Source organism: Tachypleus tridentatus, chromosome 11 (genome assembly GCF_004210375.1).
Source record: "Tachypleus tridentatus isolate NWPU-2018 chromosome 11, ASM421037v1, whole genome shotgun sequence".
NCBI lineage: Eukaryota > Metazoa > Arthropoda > Merostomata > Xiphosura > Limulidae > Tachypleus > Tachypleus tridentatus.
The window spans coordinates 97,501,673-97,514,996 of NC_134835.1; the positions used below are offsets into that span (position 1 = coordinate 97,501,673).

Genomic DNA, 13,324 nt, shown 5'->3' on the forward strand with positions numbered 1-13,324 from the left:
AGTAAAACTGCAGTTACAAATTTCTTAAAAGACCCTGAAGGATATGGAATGAGAATTTCAAGTGATCGGCCCAAGAAAATTTCGCCGGCATTGAGCAAGAGAATTCGACAGGTTGTCTGGCAAGAGACTAGAATACTGTTGAACCACATTAAGGCCCTTACGGATGCAGAATGCAGCTCAAAAACAATAAGACGGCATCTACAAGAGAAAGGCTTTAAAAACCATAAACGTCTTCAAAGGACACGCCTCCTTCCACACCACGAAACAGTTCAATTAAACTTTGCTGAGAAGCACCAAACATGAGATGTAGAAAAGTGGACAAAGGTTTTGTTCTCTGATGAGAAAAAATTTAACCTGGATGGTATAGATGGCTTCAATGTTACTGGCACAATAAGAATATCCTACTGGAAACATTTTCTGCACGACACAGTGGAGGAGGTTCCATCAAGATCTGGGGTATTTTCTCCTTTCATGGAACAATGGAGCTTCAGGTTATACAGGGGTGTCAAACAGCAGCTAGCTACATTGGCATGTTGAAGAGAGCATCCTTATTGATTGAAGGCCATCGCTTGTGTGGAAATGATTGGATCTTTCAGCTGGACAATGCTGCAATCCACAATGCCCACAGAACAAAGGACTTTTTCATGGTGAATAACGTGCTTCTTTTGGACCATCCAGCGGGTTTGCCTTAACTGAACCCCACTGAAAATGTTTGGGGGTTGATGGCAAGGGAAGTCTATAGAAATGGACATCAATTCCAAACAGTGCATTATCTTCGTGAAGCCATCTTCACCACTTGGAATAACATTCCAGCCAGCCTTCTGCAAACACTTGTATCGACCATGCCAAAGTGAATGTTTGAAATTATTCACAATGATGGCTGTGCAACTCACTACTGAGTCCTCTTGTTGGGCATTTCCTACCCTGTTTAGGACTTCTTTTTGGCATGGTCTTAAACTTTTGACCAGCTCGTATTTTGGCTAATTTCACAGTGTTCCCATTTTCCCTGTGAAATGCTAAAAAAGTTTATTTTTATTTTCCCTTTTCTTATTTTTATCTTTCAAAGATCAACTCAAATAAGTGGTTGAGTCTAACAATGCAAAATGCATATTTTTTCTTTATGTTCTTTGGCCTTAAGATTTTGGCCAGCAGTGTATTAGAAGGGGTATCCAATGCTCTCCCTTATGTTATCCTGTAACACTGTCAAGTTAACTGGTGACTGATCAAGAAATGTTGAAATGTATAAGAAACAGATATGTATGCAATATTGATATTTATTTATGCAGAAGGAGTGGTGCAATCCCCACCCCTTCATGACCTTCCTCCTGTCATCCTATATCAGTGTCAAGTTTGGTGCTGATTGATCAAGAAATGTGGAAACGTACAAGGAACAGGTGGTAGAAAGGTGTGAATAGACAGACACAAGCTTAGCTTTATACATTATATTAGTACACAATCCTTTGAATTTGTTCAGCCATAAAACCCAAGACAGGAAAAGTCTAGCAAATTGTTACTTTCATTTTCAGTTCCTTAATGTTTTGTAGCTTTTATCACAAAAAACATTTACAATACAACAAATGAATTTTGAAACATTTTTTTTTCTTTACCACATTATTTTTAATGGAAGAAAAAAGTTCAAGATTCTATGATTGTCTTTACTTAACCACACAGTTCATGTACTAATGTTTTACTCACCTTCATTGGAATCCAGGTACTAGTATCAACATGTCCTTCAAACCAGCTTGGGAAAGTAGTACTCTTGGGTTTAGCACCACAATAAGGTGGTCGCACTGACTCACCCCAACCTGTAGTCCCTGATGTGTTTTTCAAGACAGGTTGCATTTGAGATTCATCCCAAGTTCCTGAACCTTGGGCATCTCTGCGAGACATGTCTGGCCAATTTTGTCCATGACTTGTTGGTGGCATTTTTCCCCACATTGAAGTTCCCATGTCTAGTTTACCTGATGGATTAATAGGTGGAGGCAGGTGAATCATACCTGGACCAACTGGTTGAATACTAGGTCCACAAGATATCATATTGCTACCTACCATTCCAGGCCCACCCATTCCATTTAGTGGTTTAGCAAGAGGCATTTCCTTCCAATTTGATGCTTTCACTTGCCTCTGAGGATTTCCCCACACAGAAGTACCATCATCAAAATTAGAAGCTGAATGACACAGTGTTGAAGTAGAAGACTCCTCCCACCCTGAAGCTTGTATATCTTTTTTTGGAGTGGTTACAGGTGACCAAGTACCAATATTTGGTGTTTTGTTTACCATATTCCATGCTGGACTTGCACCATCTTGTCCACTGCTTGAAACACTATTTCCTTCTGCTCTTCCTGATTCATCTTTTTTTTTAAAAAAAAGTTTTGTACATAGTAATGTATCTGTACAAACAAGAATCATTTTGTTTGCCTACAAAACTCCAAATTGTTTTTGTATATAACAAAGATACAAAATGTTATCCTGATTTAACATAGTGCTAACACAATTTGCCATATAAATTTTTTGCATGTGCATGCATGCATGCATGTGCACATGTGTGAAGGGGAAAGAGAGTATATTAACATCATAAGTATGTGTAAACAACTAGTGATGCATTAAACATTTATGGAAATCTTTCATAGAAATTTGTTTTGTGTCAATTTTACAAAATGTATTGAAAAATGTATACAGACTGATCTATACAAATCACATTCAAACACTGGTTACAGCTATTTTGAAAGCTAAGGTTCATTAGAAATTGTTCACACCATATGCTACAAAATGATATTAAAAAAAAGGCAATAAAGCACTCAAGTTACTTACACTCAAACTTAACAGGGTGCAAGATGATTTTCATTCTACGTATAAAAATGCTCTTCTTTGTCTTATAGTTTTCATATTTTGTTTGCATAATCTCTACAACCTCCAAAAGGATGAAGTTTATTAAACGTAAATCCCTACATTTTTTCATTTTCTCTACCACATCACAAACTAACCATTATTGTCAATGTACAATGCAATAATTAAAATGAAAAAAACAACAAAAATACACACCTTTTCATTTTTTGTACAATATCTATAAAGAGATTCATTTTGTTAAATTCATTTCATTTACTTTTTAAACTTTTTTTTTTTATCTTCCTTGCTTTTACCACTTAATATTCATCTCAACACAAATTGATTGATTGACTGATTTAGTGTTTTATGGCACAAAGCAGCTAGGCTATCTGTGCCAAACATCCAGTAAAAAGGTAAAAATAAATTAAATGTAGTAAAATACAAAAAAGGAAATGAAGTAAAACAAAACATCATTGAAAAACAGAAAAAGCATAAAACCAATGTTGACACCTAGTCTACAATGTTAAGAGAGAAGGCAGAGTGAGAGAAGTTGTGAAAAACTTTCTCTAGCAAAATGGTAATGATCATAACCTACCAGGAAGACTAACAGGTAAGTACAAGAACCACTGTCAGTCACCTGAAGTTGGTCTTTCCAGTCCTGGTTCTGGGTTATGTTGTCATAACAGCCATTATCAAAAGGTAAAATAAGAAAAGTGTTAAAAGACATATAGCAAAATCGTAATAAAAATTAGCCAAATGTCCAGTAAAAAGGTAAAAGTAAAGTAAATGTAGTAAAATTTGTAAAAGGAAACAAAGGTAAAAACAAAACAGCAATTAAAAATGGAAAATGGCATAAAACCAATGTTGACATCCAGTCTACAGTGTTGTAAAGGGCTTTCTGTAGCAGAATGGTAATGATCATTACCCTCCAGGAAGACTAACAGCTAAGTACAAGAACCACTGTCAGTCACCTGAAGTTGGTCTTTCCAGTCCTGGTTCTGGGTTATGTGTCATTATGGCCAGTACCAAAAGGTAAAGGAAGAAAAGTGTTAAAAGACATGCAACAAAAGTGTAATAACAACTCGCCAGGATGACTAATGGGTAGTTTAAACAGCAGCGTAAGTCACCTGAAGTTGGCCTTTCCAGTCCTGGTGTCGAGTTATTTAATGTTCTAGCCATTTTACAATGTCAAACTGAACTAAAGAGATAGAGACTCTGAAAAGTGAACCACAATTAAAAAGGTGTAATGAATAAATATCAAACACTTAAATGACATTAAAAAGATTAATGGCCATTAATAAACTAAAAACTTTATCAAGGTGGATAGTGTCACCATCATCAATAACACTGTCCAAAGTTACAGAAAAACCCTGGGACAGAACATGTTTAAAATAGTGCCGTCGTTGAGAGTCATAACGATGGCAAGGAAGTAAAATGTGGCTTACAGTGATTTGAGTGTTACATAAACTACACACTGATGCATCAGTTCCAGATAAAAGAAAATGATGAGTTAAAAAACTATGACCAATGCGTAGTCTAGTTAGAACAACTTCCTCCTTCCGAACCTTAAGGAAGCTAGATGGCCAAAGCCCAATATAGGGTTTTATTTAAAAAAGCTTGTTGTCACGTTACTCACTCCAAGTGGACTGCCAGCTGGCATGGAGCCGAGCCTTGAATACAGGACCATAGTCCATGTACGGAATAGGCACAGTGGTGATAGTGCCAGAGCAGATAGATTTAGCTGCCATGTCTGCAAGCGCATTCCCACGAATACCAATGGAATAGAAGTAGATGGTAATGAGAAATGGGCCAATCTGTTTTGAATATCAGCGAGAACAGGGTGCAAGCAAACGTGAAGTGTTTCCAAGGCCAGTAGAGAACTAGGCAAGTCAGTATAAATAGTGCAGTTGCAGTACTGCTCAGCTTCAATATGATCCAGGGCAAGAGATATGGGGTACAGTTCAGCAGTGAACACAGAAGCTGTAGAGGGGATTCTGTGCACAACCGCCAAGCCACAACAAACCATGGCAGAGCCCACAGAATTACCTGATTTGGAACCATCCATATAAAAATCAATGGAATGATTGCTCTAAAGATGTTCAGTAAATAAAAGACAGTACTTCCAATCGGGAGTATCTGCATTTTTCAGATAACGTAAAGAAAGGTCACATTTGGGGACTGTAAGAAGCTGTGGGGGGATGGGCTGACCAGTGGATTCTGCAATGTTTTCCAAGGACAGACACAATTCATCCAATTGCACCTGGATGTGAAGGCCAAAAGGAGCAATAGCAGATCGTCTGTTTTGAAAAAGTAAGGCCCATTGAGGAAGGAAAACATATCCCCAGGTGGGATGCTTTGGTAAAGAACAAAGTTTTGAAGAATACAGTAAAGACAGTTGCAAATGGCGAAGGTGCAGAGAAGGTTTGTGAAATTCCACATACAAGCTCTGAACTAGGGAGGTGCAGAAAGCCCCAGTGCAGAGTCGAAGTCCTTGATGATGAATGGGGTCCAGCATCTTTAAGACCAAGGGTCTGGCAGAGCCGTAGACCATTGATCCATAGTCGAGTTTTGAACGACTAAGAGCATGATATATCTTTAATATAGAACATCAATCTGCTCCCCAACTGGCAGTAGAGAGGACATGGAGGATGTTCAGTGCTCTTGTGCATTTGAGCCGTAGCTGCTTTAAGTGTGGTATAAAGGTCAGCTTACTGTCAAAGATAAGCCCCAAGAACTTGGTTTCAGGGACCACTGGCAGCGAAACTTCACCGATACGGAGTTCAGAATCGGGGTCAATACCCCGTTGGCAGCAAAAGTGCATGCAAACGGTTTTAGAGAGAGAAATATTAAAGCCGTTCGCCATAGTCCACTTCAGCACATGATTAAGGGCAGTTTGTAGTTGCTACTCAATATATCTCATATTCGACAACTGACATGAGATGTGAAAGTCGTCAACATAGAGCCCATTTGCAACAGTGAGAGAGAGTTGTTCAGTAATGGCATTTATCTTTATACTGAAAAGTGTGACACTCGAAACACAGTCCTGAGGGACCCCAAGTTCCTGTACAAAAGAACGGGAAAGTGTCAAATCCACTCGAACTTGGAATCTCCTGCCCATTAAAATTTTTTTTTTTTATAAACATGGGTAAATGGCCACGTAACACATATCTATGGAGGTCTCCCAAAATGTCATACCTCAATGTTGTGTCATAAGCCTTCTCAATGTCAAAGAATATTGAAACAAGATGTTGGCATTTGAGAAAGGCTTCTCTGATTGATGTTTCAAGTTAAATTAGGAAGTCCGTAGTAGAATGCTGTCGTCGGAACCCACACTGGGTGGGCGAGAGGAGGTTGTTTGATTCGAGGAGCCAAACAAGACGAGTATTAACCATCCTCTCTAAGGTCTTACAGAGACAGCTCATCAAAGTAATTGAATGGTAGTGTGAAGGAATCTTGGGATCTTTCCCAGGTTTAGAGAAAGGTAAGATAATAACCTGGCACGAGGCATCAGGAAAAACATTCTCCTGCCAGATCCGGTTAAAAACAATTAGAAGAATATCAAGAGAAGTAGGAGAGAGATTGTGCAGCATGTCATAGTGTACATCATCAGGTCCAACAGATGTACTGCCTGACCAATGAAGGGCCATTTTCAGTTACACCAGTGTAAAGGGACAATTATAGTAAAAAAGACAGTCAGTTCAAAAGGAAAGATGTGAATGCTCTGCCCTTGTCTTGATGGCCAAGAAGGTGGAGGAACAAGCAGAAGTTCTAGATACCTGGCAAAAACTTTCACCTAGAGTATCGGCAATGCTCTGGACATCAGCTACCTCTTGGCCATCAGAAAGTAAGATGGAGAGGGGGACAGAATTGTAGTGCCCACTGACCTTTCGAATCATGTCTCGTATGACCTTGGAATTGGTGGTAGAAGATATGCTAGTTGTGAACTTAATCCAAGATTCCTTCTGGCTTTAACGTCTTACCCACCTAGCACGTGCATGGGCCCGTTGGAAAGCAATGCACTTTGAAAGTGTGGGATATCTAAGAAAAGTATCCCAGGCCCATTTTGAGCCTTCCGTGCCAAGTGGTAAGCAGGATTCCACTATGAACGAGGATATCGTGGAAAACGTGTTGAGATTTTAGGAATACACTGAGCAGCTGCTTGTATAATACAGTCAGTTACCATTGCCACAGAGTCGTCTATTGATGGCTGATTCACAATGGCAGGATCAAGTTCTGCGAGAGCAGTGAAAGTGGATGAGTCTGCCTGATCCAGCTTCCACCGGGGCATGCGGGTAGGGTGGCATCGATCACGGCCAGTCTCTCTCAAAAGTATAGGAAAATGATCACTGCCTAGTGGAGTAGTGTCAACCCTCCATGAAAAATGGGAAAATAATGAAGGGGAGCAAACCGAGAGATCAATCTCGGTAAAGGACTGACTAGGTGCATGAAAATAAGTGGAAGAACCAATATTGAAAAGAGAAATATTGTGATCAGAGAGCATACGCTCTACAGAGCAACCCATCTTATCAATAACAGCACTTCTCCAGAGGGGATGATGTCCATTAAAGTCCCCCAAGATTAGAATTGGAGAAGGCAACTGTTCAACGAGAGCATCAAGGTCTGATTGATCATATGAACAGTGATGGTATGACCCAAGGAAACACGGATGGCTACAGACTCCAAGGGTGTATCTTAAGTGACAAAGACAGGGTGGGCACATGCTGATCAACCAAGAGTGCCACCCCTCCATGTACTCATCCATCACACAGCCTGTCATTTCTGTACAGAGAAAACTGCCAAATGGTGACTGTATCAGCAAGTTTTAGAAATGTTTCCTGTAAGGAAAAACATACAGGATGGTAGGAAGCAATCAGTGTTTTGATATCATCCAGATTAGAACGTAAGCCTCAACAGTTCTATTGTATCTAGGTGGTCATTTTTAACAATGGGTAGGCAAAGTGGCTGGAGAACCTTTCTGTTTACGACCACATGTTTTCCTTACTGTCCTTAGTCGGAGGAGGTCTATCGACCTCCATGAATCCTGCCCTGGGTCGATTGGGCAAGTCTTTGTTATTGGAAGGGGATTCCAGTGACTGAGGATGGGAACGAATGATTGTTTTGCATCTTGGGGTGGGAGAAAAAGATGTATCAGAAGAAATGCCTGTATTTGAAACTGATGGATGTGGATCTTGAGGTATGTTGGAATGAATGGGAGGAACTGAGATGGGTGTGGAAGTCGAGTCATCGACCTTTTTAACCACGGAGGTCAAAAGGCTTTTCATTAGTTTTGAAAACGATTCTCTTGGAGGCACAGAGAGATCTGTCTGCACTCCCACTGTAGTTGTGGAACAAAGTGCAGCAGCATATGTCTGAGATGGAGTGGCAGCCAGCAATTTCTGAGCCTCAGGATAACTAATGTTATGTGTCTTTTTCAAATGCTGCACCTCTTTCTCCTCCAACCATTTTGGGCAAGAACGAAAGTAGGAAGGGTGAGGACCATTGCTGTTGACACAATGTGGGTCTGTATCACACTCATAGGCATCGTGGTCCTTGCCACCACAACGAGCACCTGTCAGGGAACCACGACATGACGTCTTAGAGTGGCCGAAACTCTGACATTGGAAACATCGGAGAGGATTTGGAATGTACGGCCATACCCTGCAAATTAGATAACCTGCCTTGATGGTGGCAGGTTAATGTGGTGATGTAAAATTCAAAACGAGGTTATTTGTCGGCAGTGTAACTCCATCTTTGTGAGTGGAGATGTGCCTCACTGCATAAACTCCTTGAGTGAAGAAACCAGCGAGAATCTCTGATTCGGGGGACGTTCTTCAAATCCCTCTCAACAATAACTCCTCGTGATGAATTCAAGGTAGCATAAGGGGTACCCTCAATAGGTATATCCCCAATTTCCTTTGAATTCAAGAGGAGTTCACAGTGTTGGGTTGTGGATGTTTCAACCAATATGTCTCCAGATTGAAGCTTCTTTACGGATTTTGGAGGGCCAGCAAGACCCTCTAGTCCCTTCTGAATAAAAAAGGGGGACATTTGTCCTAAAGATTTTTCTGAAAGAGAATGTAATATAAGAAAATGAGGTACGTGTGTTACAGATGTTGAAGACTGCTGCTCAGAGTCTTCAAGACGTGGTCGTTTACCAATTGACTGTTTTTCACTATTTTAGTTAAATTTTGTGAAGGAGGATCCACAGAAGAAAGAAAAATTTCAGTACCCACTGACTCCACCCACCATGGAGCCCTACGAGGAAACGCACTACAATATCATGCAAGGACATTGCAGCAACGCCAGGGTTTTGTAAGCACTATACCCAAACACCAGCATCAGATACAATGTCCACAACACCCGTTGAGAACTTCCAACACTGGTACTTGGTTGACTCTAGCCCAAGTGGACCAACTGACTGACCCAAGGGAGGCCACCCAAAGGCTGCCCGTCTACAGGAATTCAAGGCCAAAGTGGTGTGTTATGGTTGGACCCCTCAACCACCAGGATCCTCTCCTCCCCTTCACAGGTCGCCATGCACGGCAAACATGTGGGTGGATGTTTAGATCCCAGAGGAGGTAAACTGAAAGAACAGAACCTTCCCTGGGAGGTCCCCTCACCACGTACAGGAATCCACACCAAGGGGTCAACACAAATTAATGGTCACACCATGAGGCATATTAGTTTCTTTGGGAGACATGCAAAGTGCATGGGTAATGTAACTCAACAATGATAATGTAATATGATCTGTATGTGCCTCCAGGGATTTACAATCTATAATGGCATTAATAATAGTTAGACATATCCATATCTTACTTGTATGTAACTGTTAAGTTTTTAATTGCATAAAACAATATCTTAAAAAAAACCTTCATTTTTTCCACTAGTGTGACACGACATTTATATTCATCATCTTTATTTTTATCCACCATCCCTTCAGAAAAGTACTAAATTAAATTAATATTATTCACTATAAAATCATTGCTCAGATAAACTATAATTTTATACCTTCAATTCTGTTGAGTTACAAAGCTGTTAAATAAAAAATCAGACCCCTCCTGCTTCACCCAGCTGTTACATTCTCTCTTTCAGAAGTTGTTGACAGTTCTTAGGTTTATTTTTATATTACCTATAACCAATTAAAATTCAAGGTTTTTACACATCAAATGAGATATTGTAATGAATATATAAATGTCAATTCCACTTATAATACCACTTAGGTTTCCATAATAATCACAACAGCCAGCTTAGATAAATTTGTAATGACTCTTGTCACTTCATTAGAAAACCAGAATTTTTTTTATTGTAAGGAGAAATTGTCTGCTTTTTACATATTATTAGTCTATATTCTTTGATGTATATTTAATAAAATATAAAGCCATTGCCTTATTACTATTAATGTAAGAAAGGGGGCTTAAATGTCCTTAATCAACAGCAATAAAAAAAGTTTGGAAAGTTTTTCTTGTTTTTTGTGTTTATGCTTTATTATTATGAAAGTAATTACAATGTAATAACAGGGATCATTTTAGGTTATTTAAGATTAGATTAGGTAGAATAAATAATATAATAAAAATGTTTCACCAGGCACAAGGTAAGTACGTGAGCAGCAAAGTGCATGGGTAATGTAACTCAACAATGACAATGTAATATGATCTGTATGTGCCTCCAGTGATCTACAACCTATATTGGCATTAATAATAGTTAAACATGATTCAAAGGGCAATGAAAATAGCAAAAAACAAAATTTAATAATAAATAGATATTGTACTGAGCTCAAAACTACTTATAATAAATAAATGTAGTTACATGTTACAATATGGACTCATTATAGGAAGAAAAACAATGGTAATTACATTTATTTAAATTTTTTGGGGTGGTTATGATGTCAGTCAATTTGATAGATCACATTTTCAGATAGGGTAGAGAAAATAAACACACAATATATAAAGATTTATTGAAAAGAGTTTGAAATGTATTGAGGAGGTTTTATGTATTACACAAAGAAAATCTGGAATTTTTTAGACAAAAAGCATTTTTCTTCTTAACATTAAAATTTCTTTTCACATGTGCCTCAAAACAAATATTCAATATATTCATGAACAAATCTATTTTAGTTTATTACAAATACTTCATTAAAAAACTTGACTTTTTGTACATGAAAGACAATATTTACTACAAGACAGTTAAATTTTGTATAAAATATATACACTATATTGAAAATTAGAAGTATTAAATCTATAAAGACTTTAAATGAATATAAACAGGTCACATGGTTGGTCAAATTGACCAAGCTCAAGTTGAAAGAGTTCTAACTACAACATATTTAAGCAAGAAACAATTAAGTGTTATAGTCAAACAACCAACAATACTACAGTCAGTTACAAGCACTTCTGTGACAACAATTGTGCACCGTTTTCAAAATAGTCATTGTTAGACTACAGCATAAAATGAGCTCTTTCCAATGACTATACACATGTGTATATAACATCTACAAATCTGTTGAAGGGGGTATGGCAGCTGTGGGAGGTTGAAAAACATTTACTTGTTTCAACTATATTCAAACCCTGAAATGAATGAGTCAAAAGGTTACGTAAGTATCTTATTGTTCAGAGGTACCTTTCTTCAACTAACATTGCATTATTGAAGATATAGGGCCAAATTAAAGAATTTTCTTAGATTGTTGCTCATGTAATACATATGAAGTTTTAAGCAGTTTTTAAAGGTTGATGTTTTGATATAAAGAACTTCAAATTTCAAATCATAATTAACATTATAATATTAATTTCATTCAAATACATTAATAGTAAAGGTATTTAATTACATTTTAAATGTAATAGTGACTTACACAGAATAATTTAAATATGGTTCTTTTTGTAAAAGGAATTAATAGTTCCAAATCTTTGGTACTAGTGACATTCAGAAAACATTGTTTTGTTTTTTCTAGTATATGCACTGAACCTACTAAGAGGTTCAAAATAGACTAATATACACCCAACATTTTTGTCGAGTTAAACCTATCTGAAATTCCTAAAGTATGTCCTGATTTTGTAAAGCACTTTTAGCTGTATTTTACAATATCATAAATTTTGTTACAGCTTAAAATATTAACTGTAATATATAATATTTACCCCATGATCCTACTTGACCAGGTCCAATCCACTGTCCCTGCCTATTGCTATGAGAAGAGTTGCCCCACATATTTGTTCCATTCTCAGTGATACTCCAATTATTTCCCTCTGGCTGGGGAACACCTGTCCAAATATTAGTGTTATCTTCTTCTTCACCCCATGTGCCTCCAATGTTTGTTGAAGGTGTGTGGCCCCAAGGCTGAGAGTTACTACGGCTAGGAACATTCACATTACCTCCCTTATTGCGATGTCGAATGTTATTTTCCCAAATTTCTGTACCATTATTAGCTGGTACTTTCCACACAAAACTGTTACATTCTTTGGAGTTTGAATGAGGTGAGGCTGGGACATCCCACCTTGTGTCTTGATTAATGGTCTAGAGAATAGTTTTGTCACATTTTATGAAAAACAAAAAATTCAATATTGAGCTGAGAAAAGTGTTTCTCTTGAAATATTATCTCAAAATTATCAAAGATTCTGATACTTTTGATGACCAACATAATAAGAACTAATTCAAGAATTCAATACACAGTTCACATATCCACAGATAAACAAATGTTTTAACTGAAAAATTAAGTCCCACTTTCAACGTATTGCATGAAAACACTTTAGCAATTTATACAACAGTGACTGTCAAAGAGATGAAAAATACTTTTAAAATCATTACATATCACAGTTCAACTGGAAATAAGTCTCAAATTATGAGAAAAAAGCAAAAATTCTTATAATTTTTAATTTCACACATATCAAATGTATTCTACAAAGTAAACATAATTTTTTAAACAAAATAATTACATTTATTAACCTTAATCAAAATACTGAAAATAAGTCTCACTTGTTCTTTATCTTAAAAGTTTAAATTTTTGACACAATGTACAACCACAGTAGTGTAAGCAAATGGACATCACAATATAAACTGGCTATTCACAAACCACACAAACACAATACTCTATACTTAGAAGAGAAAAATTAAACTCCAAAGGTTTACAGTCAACATATAACTGCAACTTACACTCTGTCCCCATCCTTCACTTAGAGCTACTGACATTTGGTGTTCAGACAAGTATTCTTCAATACAAGGTTTGGCCAGTTGGTCATTTGCACCATGGTAACCTTGATCTACTAAACCAATACTACAGTTTCCAACAGTAGGATTACCATTTGTTTGTGAAGGGCCAGTAAGTCCTTTGCCAGCAGCCTGTGCCCAGGTGCTATGTTGCTTTGGAGGAGACATTCCTGAAATGTTCACTATAGTAAATGCTTGATTACAAATTAAATAAAAATTAAACACTAGAAACATGTACTTTGTGAAATGTGGAATAAAAAGACTGAATATTTTTTTGCTATAAAAATTTACTTTTATTTTTTAT

The 13,324-nt window shown here is 37.5% G+C and overlaps 1 pseudogene across 1 annotated transcript in view; it reads right to left on the bottom strand.

Moving 5' to 3' along the window:
• LOC143232862 (protein Gawky-like) overlaps nt 1–13,324 on the bottom strand; it is a 67,869-nt pseudogene that overhangs the window by 38,668 nt on the left and 15,877 nt on the right. The window contains exons 5-7 of the transcript XR_013017835.1: nt 12,967–13,190; nt 11,955–12,330; nt 1,696–2,390 (exon numbers count right to left, since the gene is read on the bottom strand). The product of XR_013017835.1 is annotated as a protein Gawky-like (transcript). The remainder of the gene's footprint in view (nt 1–1,695; nt 2,391–11,954; nt 12,331–12,966; nt 13,191–13,324) is intronic.